This window comes from Pleurodeles waltl, chromosome 7 (genome assembly GCF_031143425.1).
Source record: "Pleurodeles waltl isolate 20211129_DDA chromosome 7, aPleWal1.hap1.20221129, whole genome shotgun sequence".
NCBI classification, from domain to species: Eukaryota; Metazoa; Chordata; class Amphibia; order Caudata; family Salamandridae; genus Pleurodeles; species Pleurodeles waltl.
The window spans coordinates 1,073,005,164-1,073,024,045 of record NC_090446.1 but is presented as its reverse complement, the minus strand read 5'-3'; positions in this window follow the sequence as shown (position 1 = coordinate 1,073,024,045).

Here is an 18,882-nt window from a genome sequence, read left to right as displayed (position 1 = left end):
AGCAGAATTTTTATCGGTATAGATGAGACAATGCTGAGTGGTAGGAATTTTGTGGATTCCTCCAGATTCCGGAAGGTTCCATCACAAAAATAATAAGGGGCCACTCCCCTTATGTGCAAGTATAACAACAACAAAAATCCCTGGTGTCTAGTGGTTTCTGCCCCCTTGGGGTCAGATGGGCCTAATAAAAATAGGCCGATCTGCCTCCAAGTGGGGCAGAAATGGCCTAAATGCAATTTGCCCCCCAGGGGAGCGACCCTTGCCTAAGGGGTCGCTCCCCATCTGTAAAACAAAACAAAAAAATCCCTGGTGCCTAATGGTTTCTGCCTCCTTTGGGGCAGATCGGCCTAATTAAAATAGGCCAATCTGCCCCCAAGGGGGGCAGATATGGCCTAAAATAAATGTCCCCCCCGGGGTGCGACCCTTGCCTAAGGGGTCGCTCCCCTTCTGTGAAAATCACCTTAATAACTCCTTGCTGTCTAGTGGTTTCTGTCCCCCCTTGGGGTCAGATTGGACTAATAAAAATAAGCAAATGGCCTAAATATAATTTTCCCCAAAGGGGAGCAACCCTTGCCTAAGGGGTTGCTCGTTGCTCCCCACCTCTAAAAAAATAATTTAAAAAAAAAATTATCCCTGGCGCCTAGAGGTTTTTGCCCTCCCTGGGGGCAGATCAGCATAATAACAAAAGGCCGATCTGCCCCCAGGGGAGGCAGAAAAGGCCTTGAAAATAATTGCCCCCCTGGGGAGCGACCCTTGCCCAAGGGGTTGCTCCCCTTATGACAATTTTGCTTCACGATCTGACTGCTGAAATGCTCTGAGAGGCTTCAAAGGGAAGGAAATTCCTTTGCTTCCCTTTGAAGTCTCTCAGGCCCCCATCACATGATCGGAAGAGAAATGCAAAGCATTTCTCTTCCGATCATGCTGGAAGCTCAGCTTCCAGTGTGATGGGAGGTGACCTCTGATGAGGTCAGCCGCAATTGCACGCTGATGTCATCGGACGTCACTGGGTGGGTGCTCAGTGGTGGAAGGGGAAGTGATTACCCTTCCAGCCCTGCCATAGGGGGTGGGGGGAGGAGCCCATGGAGGGAGCGCTAGTACTTCCTCCGAGCTCTGGTGCCGGGATGTAATGGTTACATCCTTGGCACAGGAGCACTGTGCCGGCGGACGTAACCATTACATCCCTGGCACAGAAACCGTACAACACACTAGCTGTTAAGCTTAGCAAAGATTAATGATTCCTGCCCCTGCAAAATTTCACAAAGGGCAAAAATATATAAATGTAACACAAGATCAGCTCGATGAATGGGTCCAGAATGGCACGTATAATGCTTCACCGTCACGTCCTGGTGGGTGGTTATTGTGGCTAATAGATGCCAATAGGTGTCATAAACGTTTTATAAACTACATGGGGGGTTTTAGAACTAGTAGGATGGACCCTTGCTATGTGTCATCCGAACATGGGAGAATAGAAACAACATACCGTGAAGGTAAACTATGCCAGCAATAGTTGAAGAGTTCCTCACTATATGCAGTGAAAACACTTCAGTCTCCTGTCTAATAATACTGACTTACAGGACTTCCTGTTAGGCCCCAGAAAACAATGCAGAAAGTGCTTCTTATACGCAGTATCTAATTCAATTTGGAAGCTTTCCTAACAAGAAGCTGCTGCCTGGTTAAGGCAAATAGACTAGGAAAACTTACAGAAGCCATTAGCTGTTGTAGATAATGGAATTAATACCCTGTCCGACTGGATAAACACTCTAAATAACATTGGGGGTTATTCTAACTTTGGAGGAGGTGTTAATCCGTCCCAAAAGTGACGGAAAAGTGACGGATTTACCACCAGCCGTATTACGAGTCCATTATATCCTATGGAACTCGTAATACGGCTGGTGGTATATCCGTCACTTTACCGTCACTTTTGGGACGGATTAACACTCCTCCAAAGTTAGAATAACCCCCATTGTCTCTTCTGCAATAGACGTGATACAAAATGATATGTCCTCGTTACACCATGGACAAAGTCAACTAAGGTCCATTATGCAGTTGGGTTGGACACTTCAAACATTGAAGTCAGGTTGCGTTCCCTGGCAACATATTAGTGTAAGGGATATATTTTCTACATTTAATCTAACATGACAACAACAACTAATGGCTAAGAAAGAAACAACTTATGTCATGTTAAACATCGAAAAATTAGAAAAGTTGCCTTTTACTGTGGCTGAAATACCATCTGCTGAGTGGTTAATACACAGGGTCATTAATCTGCCTATCTCAACACTCCAATTCATGTCCTGTTTAAAACACATTCCAGTAGGCAGATATGAAAGGCTGGGAGATAGTTACAGCCATATGGTGTGGGAGCTGCCCTTTTCTTAAAAATGTCTCAGTGGCATGAAAGAGGTCTTTCTTAGTGGTAGTGAATGCAAGACTTCTGTCAGCCATTCAATGGTTTGTAAACAACTGTCCTTGCACAGGGAGTGTAACGCCTTGGCAGCAAATTTGGCTTGTTATCTGAAGGGTGTTCCAGTCCCTTTAATTAGACCTGCGTTCCAGGTGCTTTTAAATGCCAGCTATAATCTCCTCAATAGTGAAAACTGTTGTGGGATGCGAGTTGGAATAGTTTATGTTGTTTCGGTCTCTAAGATTGTTCCATGCTGCGGGAACGTACTTTTTCTTCCCACAAGACAAAGAGAAGTAGCTGACATTTGGCCCCATATTGCCACTTCAAATGTGAATTTTGACAAGTTGAGCAGACTCAAGGCTTTATTGTTCCAAAAACATGGGGCGCTTACATCTGCATGCGAGACCTATGCACTTCAGGTGGCAAGGTCATCAGCAGAGATACAGTCCATTTTAAGTACCAACTTTCTGTGACACTTTGGTGAGCTTGAGGGATGAATATTTAATGCACCCAGTAATACTGGAATCAAAAATGTCTTTAAGGCTGTTGGGTCTGATATCATTCACTCCTTCTCCTCTATATTCGGTTTGATACCATCAGCCATTCACTCAATACTCTCCAGTATTTTCAGGGGATTTTCGATAACCTTGGCTATAATGGGTGGCATTTTGCTATTGCTACTTTTTCTACACAATGGCTGTCCTGCCACAACAAGGGGGAATGAAAGCACTTCCGCCAGTGCAGCTGTGTTGTGAACACATGATGCAGTACTTCAGAGCAACACTCCTGGAGCAATTGGAGTGTGACTGGTCTCTGTCATTCAGACCGGTTTTGCATTGTGTGCAGCCTGTGTTTCGGTGCCTCTGATACACAATCGAAGATGCACTGAAAGTTTGTCTTTCATTGGATGCTGATCTGTTGATGTTCTCGCTGAGGGCTCATTACCAGACATTGGCGTTGAGGGTGCGTTTGCCTCAGGAAGCTGCTTATAAGTTGCCCTTCATGGAGGATGCAGCTCTGAACTTATTATTGGTCACACCACGGAATGCTGCTGCTTTGGCTAAATATCAGGCTATGGAACACGAATGCTCCTTCGTTGTTCTTGGCAAGAGTTTCCTATTTTACCACCTGCCGAAGTGGAAGATTTCCTTTCTTGAATTGTCCCAGATCCTATTGGCAACTTCCAAAATTACTCTGACTCTTGACATTCGGCCCTTTTATGCCACAAGTTAATATTTTAAATTGTCCTTTTTATATAGGCTCACGTGTTTTTTTTTTTACTTGTCATTATTGACATTTTGTATATATATCTTAGATTGAGTTTTAGTAGCTTTATATATAATCAGGTTTTTTACCACCTTTACACCGGCAAGGGGAGGGTGTTGTGTATACATTTTAGTTATAGCTCCATGCACGTTATTTTAGCAAAACCAGGCATACAGCTGTGCACTTTAACTTAGATATATTTCCTTTAGCTTTGCTTATTATTTTAACAATAGCCACATTTGCGGTCTTGTTTTATTTCTCTCTATCTAACTGTTCTTAGCCTAGGCTAGTTCTGCATTCTTAAACAAGACATTTTGATCACGCTGTGCTTCTCTCAAGTCTGCAGTAAGATAGGTTTCTGGTAACCGTGGTAACGGTTTGTCTCTGGTATTCATAGAAACATACACATCCTTACGTAGGGACATTTTCTCAGAACATCAGCTGTTTTATTATAAAAACACTTCACTGTCCCATTCCCTTTTATAGGGAGATTCCAGCTGGATGACCACGACTGCATGCTGATTGCTGAACGCTTTGCTACAGCTGCTTATGGAGAATTCAGGCCTTCGCTCAGGTATGGGGGGTGATGTTTTCCCAGGGGACCCTGAAGTTAGCCAGAACAAAGAACCCAGATTTGGGTGACAGGCGTCACTTGTAGTGGGTTAATCTCAGTCTCCCACACCGCAAGCGATTCTGCTGCTCAAATCCAGTAGTCTCATTAGAATAATGAGAGCCTATACAACAAGGGAGAAGCCCAGCTGAAAAAACTAAAAGCAGCTTTTGATGGAATCTGTTTAAGAGGAGCATTTTTAATTATTTTTTTAAGGAGGTAGTTGAAGGGGTTAGATCTGATTTCTGGAGGCAGTGTGTTCCAAATTCTTGGGGCTAGACTGGAGGAGGAGCGGTTGTAAGTTTTCTTATTGTCGAATTTCTGTGGTTTCAACAGTAGGGAGTAGGCATTTCATAAGGAATGACAGCCGCCAGATTGTTCAACTTTATTGGTCAGGTAGATGGGCATAATATGATGAAGAGCCTTGTGTGTCATGCAGGCTATATTCTGCTGGATTCTTACTTCAAATGAAAGCCATTTTAAAAATGTAATTTGATCCCATGATGAGCCTCGCAGCTGAGTTTAAAGAGGCCCTAAGTGGTGCCAAACTTGCTTACGTAGACCTGATAGAGTAGCACTTCCATAATCTAGTCAGGAAATGACTAGGGATTGAACTGCCAACTGAAAGTCAACAAGTGGAAAGAAGGGTTTGATAAACCTAAGAGTGCTAAGAATGTAAGTTGCTCCCTTGGTAGTAGACTTGATATGATCTTGAACATTCAGGTGGTTATCCAATGTTATAACAAGTAACCAAGTAGAGTCAATGACGCGTGGGGCACAATTGAAACCTGTAAGTTGTTTGAGCCATTCTTCTATGGGTCAGAATGATTAAGAGGGGAGATCAAGAGGAATTCCATTTTGAGAGTGTTGGATATCAAGTGATTGAGAGTTAACCATTATTGGGTTTTCAGTAGGTGGAATTGAGAGCTTTTGATATCTTCAAGAGAGGAGACTTTCACTTACAATTGTGAATCGTCAGTGTACATGTGGTATTGAATGTTTGAAAGCTTCAGAATTTCGGTAAGTTGAGCCATGAACAAGTTGATGGGTGGAACCGTGCGGGACTCTGATCGAAACCCGAGTAGTGTCAGAGAGAGTTTAGTTGGTTTTGAATAATTGAACTCAATTATGTAGGAATGGGGCAAACCAGTTTATGATGGGACCAGATAGACCCATCCTATTCTCCAGGAGGCTGCTCAAATTGTCATGTTTGACCGGATCAAACACAGATGAAAGATCCAGTCGAATAAGCAGGCAAGGCTTGCTCTGATCAAGTAATTTAAGGGAATCATCCATAATGTGAGTAAGGGCCATTTCAGAGCTATGTCCCGTTTTGATACAGGACTGACAATGGTCAAGGAGATGAAACTCCTCAATGTGTTTACAGAGTTGCAGGTACATATATTTCTCTAATAACTTTGTAAGTGTTGAGATATTGGTAATTGGGAGAAAATTTTTAAGATCAGAAAAGTCTGCATTAGGATTTTTGGGAATAGGGGGACCTGTTCAATCTTTAAGCAGTCCGCACCAAGCCCTAGGAGAGAGATTCATTAACAATCTTAGTCCAAAGTGGAAGAATGGATGATCTAAGCTCCTTAGTGAGATTGGCGATATGTACAGCCTTGCATTGCTTATTGAATGTTAGTTTGCTTACTTTTCTGTTAGGAAAGTAGGATGAATGTTTGACAGAATTTGGTCACTCCATGTTACTCCTTAACGTGGAGTCCCAACCAAGTGTACACTACTGTTTGAGTTCAGACCACTATGTGACCATATACTACTTGTCTTTTGAATTTGCTTTTTCTCTTTGGAACTCCTTTTTGTTCTACATCCATGATTTTGCTGATCCCTTGACTGATTTTTTGTACTTCATTGGGAACTTATTTTCTTCATTTGGAACTTTCTACTTGTTGTCATCATGTCTCAGTCTGGAGATGCAACAGCTGGAGCTGTTTTTGAATTAGGGAAATTGGAAAGGTACTCAGTTGTTCAATTGAAACAGTTCTGTAAAGATCTTGCCTGTCCTGTTAAGAGGTCCACCAGGAGGGCGGAGCTGCAAGAGGCACTGAGGGCCTGGGTGACATCCAAGGAAGCTGGGGGCACAGAGAGGTTATGGATGGGGAGGTGCAGAGTCTACACAGTGGTGTATTGGAGGTACATCCTCTAAGGTTCTGACTCCTGAAGAGTTGCAGGAGAGACAGGCAGAAAGGGCTCGCCGGTTGAAGTCAGAAAAGTTGAGGATGCAAAGGGAGTTTGATGAGTTGGTGAGGGACTAAGAGATCAAATAAATTATTTTGGCTTATGAGCTAAAACTGAAGGAGATGGAAGCTATGAGGGTTGAATCCAGCTGGAATGGTGGCAGCAACAATTTTATATCCAGTGCTGCTGAAGAAGTGCACATGCCCAGAGACATGGTGCCCTACTTGAAGGAGGGAGTTGACACACATCAGGAGGTTCAGGGTTATGAGGTAGCTCCAGTGATGCACAGTTTCCCTGACGTGGATTGGAAAACTGGCATGGGAAGTCATATTCCTACTGGTGGGAGGGACACTCTACTGACTCTAGGTGAGAGAGACAGGGAGAGAGGTTCCCCCCAGGTAGAAGTCCTGGTTAAGGAGTGTGAAGACATCCGAGAAGAGTATGGGTTGAGTGTCAGGGACAGTTAGGTACTGTATCACCAGTCTCAGGAGGGTGATGTGGGGTGCTGTTTCAAGGCTGAGTCACTGGATGGTTGGGTGAAGGGTACTTTGGTGAATTCATGTGAGGCACTGAGTGATGTAATTGCTGGAGATCATATGTCTAGTCCTTATTTTCTAGAGCTACGCCAATACCAGGTGGAGTGTGAGTTCTCGGACCCCAGGGAACTTAAACTGGAGGCAGACCTTTGGGTGAGTACCAGAGAGTCTGAAGAGGCATTTGGGGGTGCTCCTGAAGGGAGTGGTCTAGGTATTTCCCAACCAGGTGAGGTAGGAAAGCATTGCAGTGTCCCAGGTAGGTCCCAGTGTGGTGGGGCAGGTGAATGGACCCCATGTCCAGTCTCAGAGGAGAGGGAATCGGGGTGGGCTGAGGCCCAGGGTGCCTGAGATCCAGTCCCAGGTCCTGGAGGGTTCCATGAGGGAACACCAGCAAGGAAGCCTAGCCTGTACCGTAGGGCCATCTGCCTAGGGAGACCCCACAGTGTCAGGAGAACTTGGGGGGCGGCTGTAGCCAGCGTCCCACCGGTTCTGTTGTCTGGCAGTACCACTCCGAGTGAAGGGGTGCGGAAGTCCAGACAGAGGGTTGAGAGGGGGTTGGGGACCCTAGTGGAGAACCTAGAGGGTCAGGGGTCAGCTCTGAGAGCATAGCACCCCAGGAATGACCTTGGTGAGACCATTTCTGGGTTGGGGGGAATCCAGACTCTGTCAGAAGGGCAGAGGTCAGGAGATCTACAGCAGCCAGACTCTTGTGTGGCCCTTGGGGACGGTGTGCCCTTGTGGGGGGTAGGTGTGCTCCCCAGGAAGTCCTGTTGTGCCAGGCAATGGTTCAACTGCAGGGTGGTGACTCTGGGTTGAATGATCAGGCTCAGGGGGTAAACTCTGACTTGAAGGGGAGTAGGTGTGCTCCCAAGGAAGTCCTGGTGCACCAGGCAGTGGTTCAACCGCAGGGTGGTTACTGTGGGTTGGATGACCAGGTTCAGAGAGTAATCTCTGACCTGGTGGGGGGGAGGTATGCCCCCCAGGAAGTCCTGGGTTGCCAGGCATTGGTCCAGTCTGAGGGTACAGACCCTGAACTGGAGGATCAGGTGCAGGGGGTAAACCCTGACGACCAGAAGGAGGGGGAGGTTGGTCAAATCATCCCCCTGTGTAATTTCTACAGGTATTCTCTCTGAGGGGGGTGCAGAACCTTGGGAGTATGAGCAGGGGAGGGAGAGGCTCACCCCTGACCCCAGTGCAATCTAAGGATACAGATCCTGGATTGGAAGGCCAGATTCAGGGTGTCCCCCTTGACCTGGAGGAAGGGGCTACTGCTAACAGTGCCCCTACCGTGATGTCTTCTGGGGGGCACTCCTAGTTGGGGGGTGCTGGACCCCAGAAGGGAGGGCAAGGGGAGGGAAGCCTCACCCCTGGCCCTGGTTCAACCTGAAGGTACAGAGGCCAGGTTGGAGGACCAGTTGCAGGTTAACATCCCTGCGCTGGTGGAATATTTGTGTAGGACTGATTCTACCAGCACCCTGACAATTGTTGACTATGGGGGTGCCACTCCTGGAGTGAGGGTACAGAGCCCCAGAGGGGAGAACCAGTTGCAGGTTAACATCCCTGCACTGGTGGAAGAATTGAGCAGGACTGCTTCCACAAGCACCCTGACATTTTTTAACTCTGGGGGGTGCCGCTCCTGGAGGGAGGGTACAGAGCCCCAGAGGGGAGGACCAGGGTCAGGTTGTCGTCCCTGACCTGGTGGAAGGGAGATTGGTCAAAGGGTGCCAGGCACCTGGGGCTACCGCCCCCTACTCTCTATAGTCACAGTGGTTGGAGAGGCCGGAGGTCGTGCTCTCATCCCTGACAGTTGTCAGGGGTCACTGTGGCTCGCTGTCCTGGTGGACAGAGGTGCCCCTTGGGGGGAACGAGAGTCATACTCCAGGGGTGGAGTGGGCAACACCACTGTGTTGGCCCTGGTGGTGCTATCTGCCCCCCGGGATACATCTGTGAGCAAAGTAAAGTTAAGTGCTGCACAGATGGTATCTGCAGATGAGGAAAAGGGTTCTTCATGGGTTAGCTTAGTGGACCCTGAGAGTATGGACAGAGGGATCCAACTGGAGTCAGGAAGGCGAAGAACTGGAACATTCCCCTGCTGTTGTGGGCCTGGGTCCCTGTTTTATCATGCCAATCAGGGAAGTACATCAAGGTATTGATTGTTCACCCCTGGCTTTAGGCTGGTAGGGGGTCATGTTGGACTTTTGCCCTTTTGCAGGGTCATCCCTAATCTTTTTGCCTCCTGCCTCCTAGTTCTTCTGACCTGTTGCTGTTGGCTTTTGAACCCTGAGCACTTTACTACTGCTAACCAGTGCTAAAGTGCATATGTTCTCTGTGTAAATTGTATGGTTGATTGGTTTATCCATGATGGGCATATTTGATTTACTAGTAAGTTCCTAGTAAAGTGCACTAGAGGTGCCCAGGGCCTGTAAATCAAATGCTACTAGGGAGCCTGCAGCACTGGTTGTGCCACCCACATAAGTAGCTCTGTAATCATGTCTTAGACCTGCCCCTGCAGTGTCTGTGTGTGCAGTTTTTAACTATAAATTCGACTTGGCAAGTGTACCCACTTGCCGGGCCTAAACCATCCCTTTTCTTACAATGACTTATGTTTGTGTGAAGAACTGAGAGCAATTTTACAACCAAGCCCAGATAAGTAGCTGCATACACCCGGCTGATCAAGCTCACAACTGTTATAACATTTAGACAAGTGCATCCATCATGTGATGATTAGGTAGAATGGCACCCAGATGTCTGTCTCCAGTTATACCCACCCCAACCTCAACCACACAATAGAAGAAGTTGACATTTGAGCTAGCACACTAGCTACTTTGCCTTTCCCAAATCAACACATCTCCCTTTAGTCCACAGGGCTGCGTAGGCCTCTAAGAGCCATCATGATCATCATGTTGGATTCCCTTTGAAGTAGATACTTTCTTTCTTCTGGCTGCTGAGGTAGTCCCGCCCTGAGTCCTGACGTGGAGTAATGAATCAGTCCAACTCCTGACCTAAATGAGATTGAGAGAGATGGACCTGTAGTACACTGTTGCTGATGAAAAAGAAGAGCATCTTAATTTAAGCATTTTGTATAGATTTGTATTTTTTAACTGAACAGACTGGTTCAGTCTCTGAAGAACCTGAAAAGAAGTATAGCAAGGAGTGGACCGTGCAAGTAAATCTAGCTAAGTGTGAAAGGCCCAATCACCTTCAGGAAAAATCACCCATCAGCCCCAACATCTCAAATCGTTGAAATCACATTTACAAATTAATTGAGCACCTCACTGTCTGCCACCGCATAACTCATCACTCACACTTACTCAATATATATCAGTCATTGATTAAATAATTACCTGTTCCAATCCAAGCACAGTGGTACACTATTGTCATATTGCATGTACCTCTTCTGTTCCCATTAAAGCAACACAAAGGCAGTCTTATAAATTAAAGACATTTACTGGGGCACCCATGCTAAGGAATGAAAAGGATATGCATGGGACGGATGCAGGCATTCTCTTTATGTCCTTTAAGGGTAACGGAGATGCTTCTTTAAATGCTCACTGATTCAACTCTGATCTGGCAGTACATCATACATCAGACACAAAATATAAAATGTTCTTCTAGCTATGTCCACTTTTGTTTGCAAAGTAGTTTGACAATAATCTGAAAGTTCCATGGTGGCCTACTCAGTCAGGGAAAAAGAGTTCATCCTCAAACTCAGGGGGTTTGCCCACAAGTTGGTCAGGTATGCACTTGCCCTTATCCTCCTCATGTGGTGTTTCAGGCACAGTGTAATCATGTGGCATGAAGTGTTGGTTAATTTTAATAGTGGACAATCTCACCATTTATTTTTAGAGAGAGGCTGGTCCTTCTGACTGTGACAACAGTGCTGGGAGCACTGAACATAGATGCTCAGCAGACACACTGGCTATTAGACAACCCAGATACTTTATCGCCGCCCTGCTGAGCTCTGGCCATTGGTGCATCTTCCCATACTAAGAGACCAATGGGATTTGGTCCATGTAGACCTATTTTGAGTCATCCAGATAGTCTTGGACCATTTTCTGGATAGTCATTGTTGCTGCCACTTGCTCATCTTCTGTTGTCTTCACCCCTGCACTCAACTTAAGCCCTGACACTTGAAAGCAAACCACTGCAAAGGTTGGGTCCAATTCTTCTGGTGCTGGTGTTGTTGCTGTGATATTGTTGGTGCTGTTGCTGGTGTTGGCTGCTATGAGATAACACTGCCCTCACTGGAAGTTGAAGGCTGCACACAAGAACATCTGCAAGCAGCTATCTTCTCCAGCTGTTCTTCTTCTAGATCTTTCGCTTGCTCAACAATCTATGCCTTGTATAGTGAAACATCCAGTTCTGAAAAAAGAATTAAAGTGGCCAGTATTACTGAGGATCAAGAATTGTGGCACAGATGTACTCTTTGGAGGACACAATCTCTCTGCAGCCTTTTGACTAACAGCCAAGCAAAGGATTAACCTTGCAACCAATTCATGCACTTTGCCATTGCTGTTCACACCTGCAAAACCTTGTGACACCTTCCTTTTTTAACTGATCCTGAAGCAGACACAGCAACCTCATAGCTTGACTTCCTGTGTGAAAACCTCAAAAGGAAGTAGTATGTGTGTCAGGCACTTGACTAGGGTCCATTTGTCCATCTCCATGGTCATGCTTTTCCCAGTTCCATCCTGACCTCTCTGAAGGACATAGTCAATTATCAGTCTGTACTACTCAAACAGATGTTGCAACAGGTAGTAGGTAGAGTTCCAGTGTGTTGGCACCTCCTGTATAAAGGCTTTAACTGGTACTCTATTAGCATGCTTAATCATCCTCAACTATTTCTGGGCTTTAAAAGAATGCCTGAAATGAGTCCAGATTATTCTGCAGGTGGCTAGCATGTTGCTATGTCTTCTTTTTTTTAGAAGGTTCTGCACAAATAGGTTGATGAAATGTTCCAAACACAGGACCTTGAATTATCTACCATCTGCCATGGTCTTATCTAAATTACTGCCATTGTCCTTGGCAACAAATCCAATTCTTAGAATTCTGGGTTATAGCCACTCAAACACCTTGCTGTTAATGTCTTACAAAATCTTTGCAGCTGTACGAGATTTCTCCAACTTAAACATAGCTAATGGTGCATGCCGCCGAAAGTTCTTAAACATTTCTTCAGTGATGAGACTTGCAGATAACTGTTGCCTAACCTCCACAAAAAAGATCCAGTGTGCAGTGACACACATGTAATCTGTTGCTTTACAACTGGTCCACATGTCTGTTGTCAGGTGGATAGTGTGAGCAGCACTGTGCTTCAAAGATTGTCCAACAAAATGCAGCACATTGTGATGGAGCACTGGAACAGCAATCTTTGAAAAATTGCTCCGGCTGGGAACTTTCCATTTTCGGAGATGACTGCAACAAATTCTACAAATCCCACTCCTTCCACAAAAGAAAAAGGGAGGAAGCCCAGCACTAACATTTTAGCCAGCTTCATGTTCTACAAATTTGCCGCTTGGGGGTTGCGTTCGTAGGGCCCCTCCTGCCTAATCATTCCCATAATAGTAGCTTGGATGTTTTTCATTTTTGGTGTCACTGACGCAGGTTACTTCCAGAGAGAACCAGGAGATGGTAGACTCAATGTGGTCTTGGGGTAGTCACTGTATGCAATGGTGTCTCCATTTGATTCTTATGCCATTTTGAGGTTGCTGATACAGGTGATGTTGGCACACTGCTGGGGACAGGACTGTTTTGTGTAAAGCTGTCACCCCCTTCTTCCTCATCACCTATTACTATGATCAGAACTGGTTCCCCTCTCTCATCACCATCACCACCTGCAGCAATCTTTTGAGGTGTTCCTCCCATTGGATTGCATAATGTTTTTTCATATGGGTTGTTTGGCCTCCAGTACCACAGTGTGAAGCAGACTTAACTCAAAAACACTAGTATGGCAAATGCAGCGTATTTCAATGTTATCCTCCTGCTTGCTAATCATAAAGAAATCCCAAACTGGGGAGGAGAACTTTTTTAGCTTGCCACTGCCAATGTTTGAAGAATCAGAGTTAGTTTTGTGGGTCGATGATTGCCTCTCAGTAGTGTGTACTTTGACTAAAGTAGTGTTGGATGTAGGTCTCAGCGGGGGCTTTAAAAATATGGACACTGGTGGTAGTGGTGGTGGGAAGATTGAATAGGAGGGGTAATGTCAGTGTCCTTTAAGCCATGTTCCCTTACATAAGTCTCAGGATCTGAGGAACTTTTCTTTTCCTTTTCCCTTATCTCTTGTGGTGGATCTATGACACAGCTGGGGTTCAATCCATATCTAGATAATCAGAAGATGGTGGAGTACCATTTATTTTTCTTGCTGCAGATCAGGGCACCAATGGGTCAAGAAGAGGTGCATCTAGCTCAGCAGGAAGCTCAATCTCCTGTTCTCCTCCTACTTCAGGAAGAACTATTGCTGGATGTGAGTGTGTGCCTATGGCATGGAGGTGGTGTGGGGAAAATGGAATAACTCTTAAAAAATGTATGCCAGTCTGCTTCTATGGCATGGAGGGGGTGTGGGGAAAATGGAATAACTCTTAAAAAATAAATGCCAGTTTGTTTCTATGGCATGCATGGGGAGCAGGAAAATTGAATAATCCTTAAAAGTTAATGCTGGTCTGTGCCTATGGCAAGAAGGGGGTGCATGGTAAAATGGAATAATCCTTAAAATATTAATGTTGGTGTGTGGATGTTTGAGCACTGAGTTTATTACTAATAAATATTTCATGTGTTCTGTATTTTGAATCTGCATAGAAAATGAATTAACATAGAATTTAACGTGTAACTCGAAAATTTGCCCACTTAAATGGACGTCATCTAAAATGAAATGTTTCACTAAAAGTGTATTAATGTCTGTTCAGAACATATGTGAATATGAAATTTGCAGGAGTGTGTAATATTTATGTTTAAATGCTATGTATTTACTTAAATTAACTATAAGCCTCAGGTTAACAAGATCTAGATCTTAGTATTGCACAGCCTAATGTTAATAATGCACTGTAGAATATAATCTTATGTTTAGAGAAAAATAAAGAAGTATTGTTCTAACTGAAGGTTGACCAGATCGTAGCAGTAGCAGAAATATTTTCACATGAGGATGTGTGTGTAGAAACCTGATGTTCTAAACTGTTACCAATGTTAACTCGTAGTATGAGAAAGCGATGTTCCCGGGAGCTAACCATGGATGTACTCACAGAAGGACAGATGGATATGAAAATGTTTCTTCACGAGTCAGACGATGTGCACAGAAGAAGAGGAGCCAATCGTGTGAAAGATTGTTTAGTTATACCTTAGATTTGAAATACTAATTTTATTGGACTAATGGCTATCGTACGATTCTTTGACAATGACAACGTGGAACAACTTTAACTTAACATGTCCGCACCGAGAGGTGTTAGCTCATTATTGCCTTAGTATTGCCGGAGTCATTCCTGTTAAGGTGTACCCGCCATTGATTCTCTTACTTAGAGAATTTTGATATTTAACTCTAAATTTGCTTAGACTTCTGATACTGAATGCTGTTTTTCCTTAACCATTGCTTTTAAATATTTCGGAGAGCTTAAAGTCCCTGATTCTGAACCATTCCCCTTCACTGTCCCATTGCCGATGATGATCTAACTTATGTCGGCCTGACTAAAATAATCACAGCTTGCTGATCCATAAGGAAAGGTATATCAAATGCTAATATCTTTATTGTTGATTTGTTTTTTTCTAAGTACCAACTGCTGCTTTTGATAGAGCCATAATTAGATGTTTTCAAAATTCATGTTGACTAAATCTTTTGCATGAAGTCCAAACTTGTTAATTCTAATCTGAAGTTAGGGAGGACACCTACACCAAACTAATCTGCTATTTGATGTTACTCAATTGCTGAATTCAAATGTATGGCATTTCCATGGGGAAGGTATTACTACTGTTGGTTTGTAATTTGGCTTTTGAGTGGTTAATTATTAATGCCTTAGTCAAGTTGAGATTTTTAGAAGATTTGGTCAACCAGTGTTGTTTTCATACATTCATCATGTGGTTTTGAAACTAATTTATGTGATACTAGCGTTGTTAATATAGGGAAATAAAATTTCTTACTTATACTTTGTGGGTGGTTATTCGTGGTCAAATGGATTGGATCATGGTGTGTGAAAGGTACTGACTCAAAAGAGTTTATTGTTTGTTTTGATGATATTTATGCCATGTGTAGACTTGGGGTGTGAACATCTTAAACTGAGTCAAAAGGTCCAATGAACCTCTAACGTGTCTCCTTGTAAACTAATACTAATAAGCCAAATACATTCAGACGCACTCACAAATGTGGCCTAAGTGAAGAAGAAGCATGGCAGGCAGGGGCTGGAGGGAAATTGAAAAAAAAAGATAATTGCTGGTGTATCACTACAGACTATGAGAAATCCATTGGGAAGCAAGGAGGTGCAGTGAAAATGGAAAAAATGCACATAATATTATAAACACGTTCATACATATACTTCAATGATCGTCAAGCACATTAAAATGATATCAGGGCAAAAAGTAAAAAAATGAACAAAAAATGGCATAGGCCTCTTCTATCAATATCCCTAGAAAATGACTTTGAAAATTGGAAAAAGGGATCAATACACTATGCGGCAGGCTCAAAGTGGCCACCGGCCACATGGTAAAACAAAAACAACAAGCAAGGAGACATGGAGAACAAAGAACACATGTGTAGGAGGCTGGCCTGGCTTATAGTGGGTACCAATGGTACTTACACCTTGTGCCAGGTCCAGTTATCCCTTATTAGTAGTGTTTTAGCAGCTTAGGCTGATAGAGGTAGCTAAAGCAGAGCAGCTTAGGCTGAACTAGGAGACACGCAAAGCTCCTACTATACCACTTATATCATATAAGTACTATATCATAAGAAAGACAAAACTCAGAGTTACTAAAAAGAAAGGTACTTTATTTTAGTGACAATGTGTTAAAATTATCTCAGAGGATATACTCCCTTAGGAGGTAAGTAAAATACACAAAATATACACACAAACCAAAATCAGGTAAGTAAAACAGAAAATAGTGCAAACACTGTAGCATACAATAGGATGCAATAGGCCTAGGGGCAACACAAAGCATATACTAAGAAAGTGGAATGTGAACCACGAATGGACCCCTGGGCTAGTGTAGTGTGTAGAGGGTCGCTGGGTGTGTAAGAAAACACTAAGGGTGTCCAAGATACCCCACCCCAAGACCCTGGAAAGTAGGAGTAAAGTACTATTATTTCCCCAGAAACACACTAAAGTTGTGATAGAGGATTTTGCAAAGACCACAACAGACTGCAAAGCACTGAAGACAGATTCTTGGACCTGAGGACCTGCAAAGGAAGGGGACTAAGTCCAAGAGTCGTGAAAGTGTCCAGGGGGGGCAGGAGCCCACTAAACCCCGGATAAAGGTGCAAAATGGCTGCATCTGGATGGAAGAAGCTGAAGATTCTGCAACAACAAAAGGTGCTGGGAACTTCTCCTTCATGCAGTAGATGTCCCACGGAGTGCTGAAGGATGCAGAGTTGCTTCCTTGGCAAAATACCACAAGCAAGCCTTGCTAGCTGCAAAAATCACAGTTAAAGAAAAAGGGTGCTGCCCAGGCCCTGGAAGGACCAGGATGTAGCTACTTGGGAGAGGAGACAGAGGGGGCCCTCAGCAACATAGAGAGCCTGTGCAAAAGAAGGTAGCACCCGCAAAAGTCCTTGAACATGAGTTCAAGAAGTCTGAACACAGCGGTTATCTCAACACTACAAAAGAGGGTCCAACGACACCGGAGATCAACTCAGGGAGCTGAGCATCGCAGTCCACAGTGCTGGGAACCTAGGCTTGGCTGTGCATGCAGGATTTTGTGGAAATGTGAACAGAAGCCCTTGTAGCTGCAGTTCACGTGGTGCACAGGATTACTGTCTGGAGAGGGGAGGCAAGGACTTACCTCCTCCAAATTTGGACAGCTGGACCACTGGAAAGTCTGGGTCACTTGGGTCTACCACCTGTGTTCCAAGGGCCACGCTCGTCAGGATGAGAGGGCTCCCAGAGTACCGGTGATGCTGAAGTTTGGTGCCTGCTGAAGCAGGGGAAGATTCCGTCGACTCATGGGAGATTTCTTTGTGGCTTCCAGTGCAGGATGAAGGTAGGCAGCCCCCTAAGCATGCACCACCAGGAAACAGTCGAGAAAACCAGCAGGATTAGGCGCTACAATGTCACTAGTAGTCTTCTTGCTACTTTGTTGCAGTTTTGTGGGGTGTCCTGTCAGCGGTCGAACCTTGGCAGAAGTCAAAGAGAGAAGTGCAGAGGAACTCTGGTGAATTCTTGCAAGTCATTTCCTGAGGAAAAGCCCACTGGAGAGACCCTAAATAGCCCTCAGAGGAGGATTGGCCACCTAGTCAGGTAAGCACCTATCAGGAGGGGTCTCTGACGTCACTTGCTGGCACTGGCATCTCAGAGCCCTCCAGAGTGCCCTCACACCTCTGGATCCAAGATAGCAGAGGTCTGGGACACACTGGAGGATCTCTGGGCACCACCCCTGGGGTGGTGATGGACAGGGGAGTGGTCACTCCCCTTTCCTTTGTCCAGTTTTGTGCCAGAGCAGGGACTGGGGGTTCCCTAAACCAGTGTAGTCTGGCTTATACAAGGAGGGCACAATCTGTGCCCTTCAAAGCATTTCCAGAGCCTGGGAAAGGCTACCCCTCCCCAGCCTTTAACACCTATTTCCAAAGGGAGAGGGTGTAACATCCTCTCTCAGAGGAAATTCTTTGTTCTGCCTTCCTGGGACTGGGCTGCCCAGACCCCAAGAGGGCAGAACCCTGTCTGTGGAGTGGCAGCAGCAGTAGCTGCAGAGAAAACCCCAGAAAGCTGGTTTGCAGTAACCGGGGTCCATAGGGGAGCCCCGGGGATGCATGGAATTGGCACCCCAATTCCAGATTTGGCATTGGGGGACAATTCCATGATCTTAGACATGTTACATGGCCATATTCGGAGTTACCATTGTGAAGCTACAGATAGGTACTGACCTATATGTAGTGCACACGTGTAATGGTGTCCCCGCACTCACAAAGTCTGGGGAAATGGCCCTGAACTATGTGGGGGCACCTTTGCTAGTGCAAGGGTGCCCTCACACTTAGTAACTTTGCACCTAACCTTCAGCAAGTGAAGGTTAGACATATAGGTGACTTTTAAGTTACTTAAGTGCAGGGAAAATGGCTGTGAAATAACGTGTGCATTATTTCACTCAGGCTGCAGTGGCAGTCCTGTGTAAAGGTTTGTCTGAGCTCCCTATGGGTGGCAAAATAAATGCTGCAGCCCATAGGTATCCCCTGAAACCCCAATACCCTGGGTCACTAGGTACCTTAAACTAGGGAATTATAAGGGTGTTACAGTGTGTCAATTGAAATTGGTGAAAGTGGTCACTAGCCTATAGTGACAATTTTAAAGCCCGAGATAGCGTACACACTGAGGTTCTGATTAGCAGAGCCTCAGTGATACAGTTAGTCATTACCAGGTACACACATTCAGGCCACAAACTATGAGCACTGAGGTCCTGGCTAGCAGGATCCCAGTGAGACAGGCAAAACAAACTGATATACATGAAAAAATGGGGGTAACATGCCAGGCAAGATGGTACTTTCCTCAACATGGAGTTCTGTGGCAAAAGCACACTGACTGACAAGACAAAATGTCCGCTGGTCACATGGTTAAACAACAACATCAGCAAGCAAGGAGGCATGGAGAATAAATAACACATGCAAGCCTATGGCAAAAGCACACTGACTGCCTATGCAACATGGCTGCTAGCCACATGGTCAAACAACAAGAGGAAACAAGGAGGCA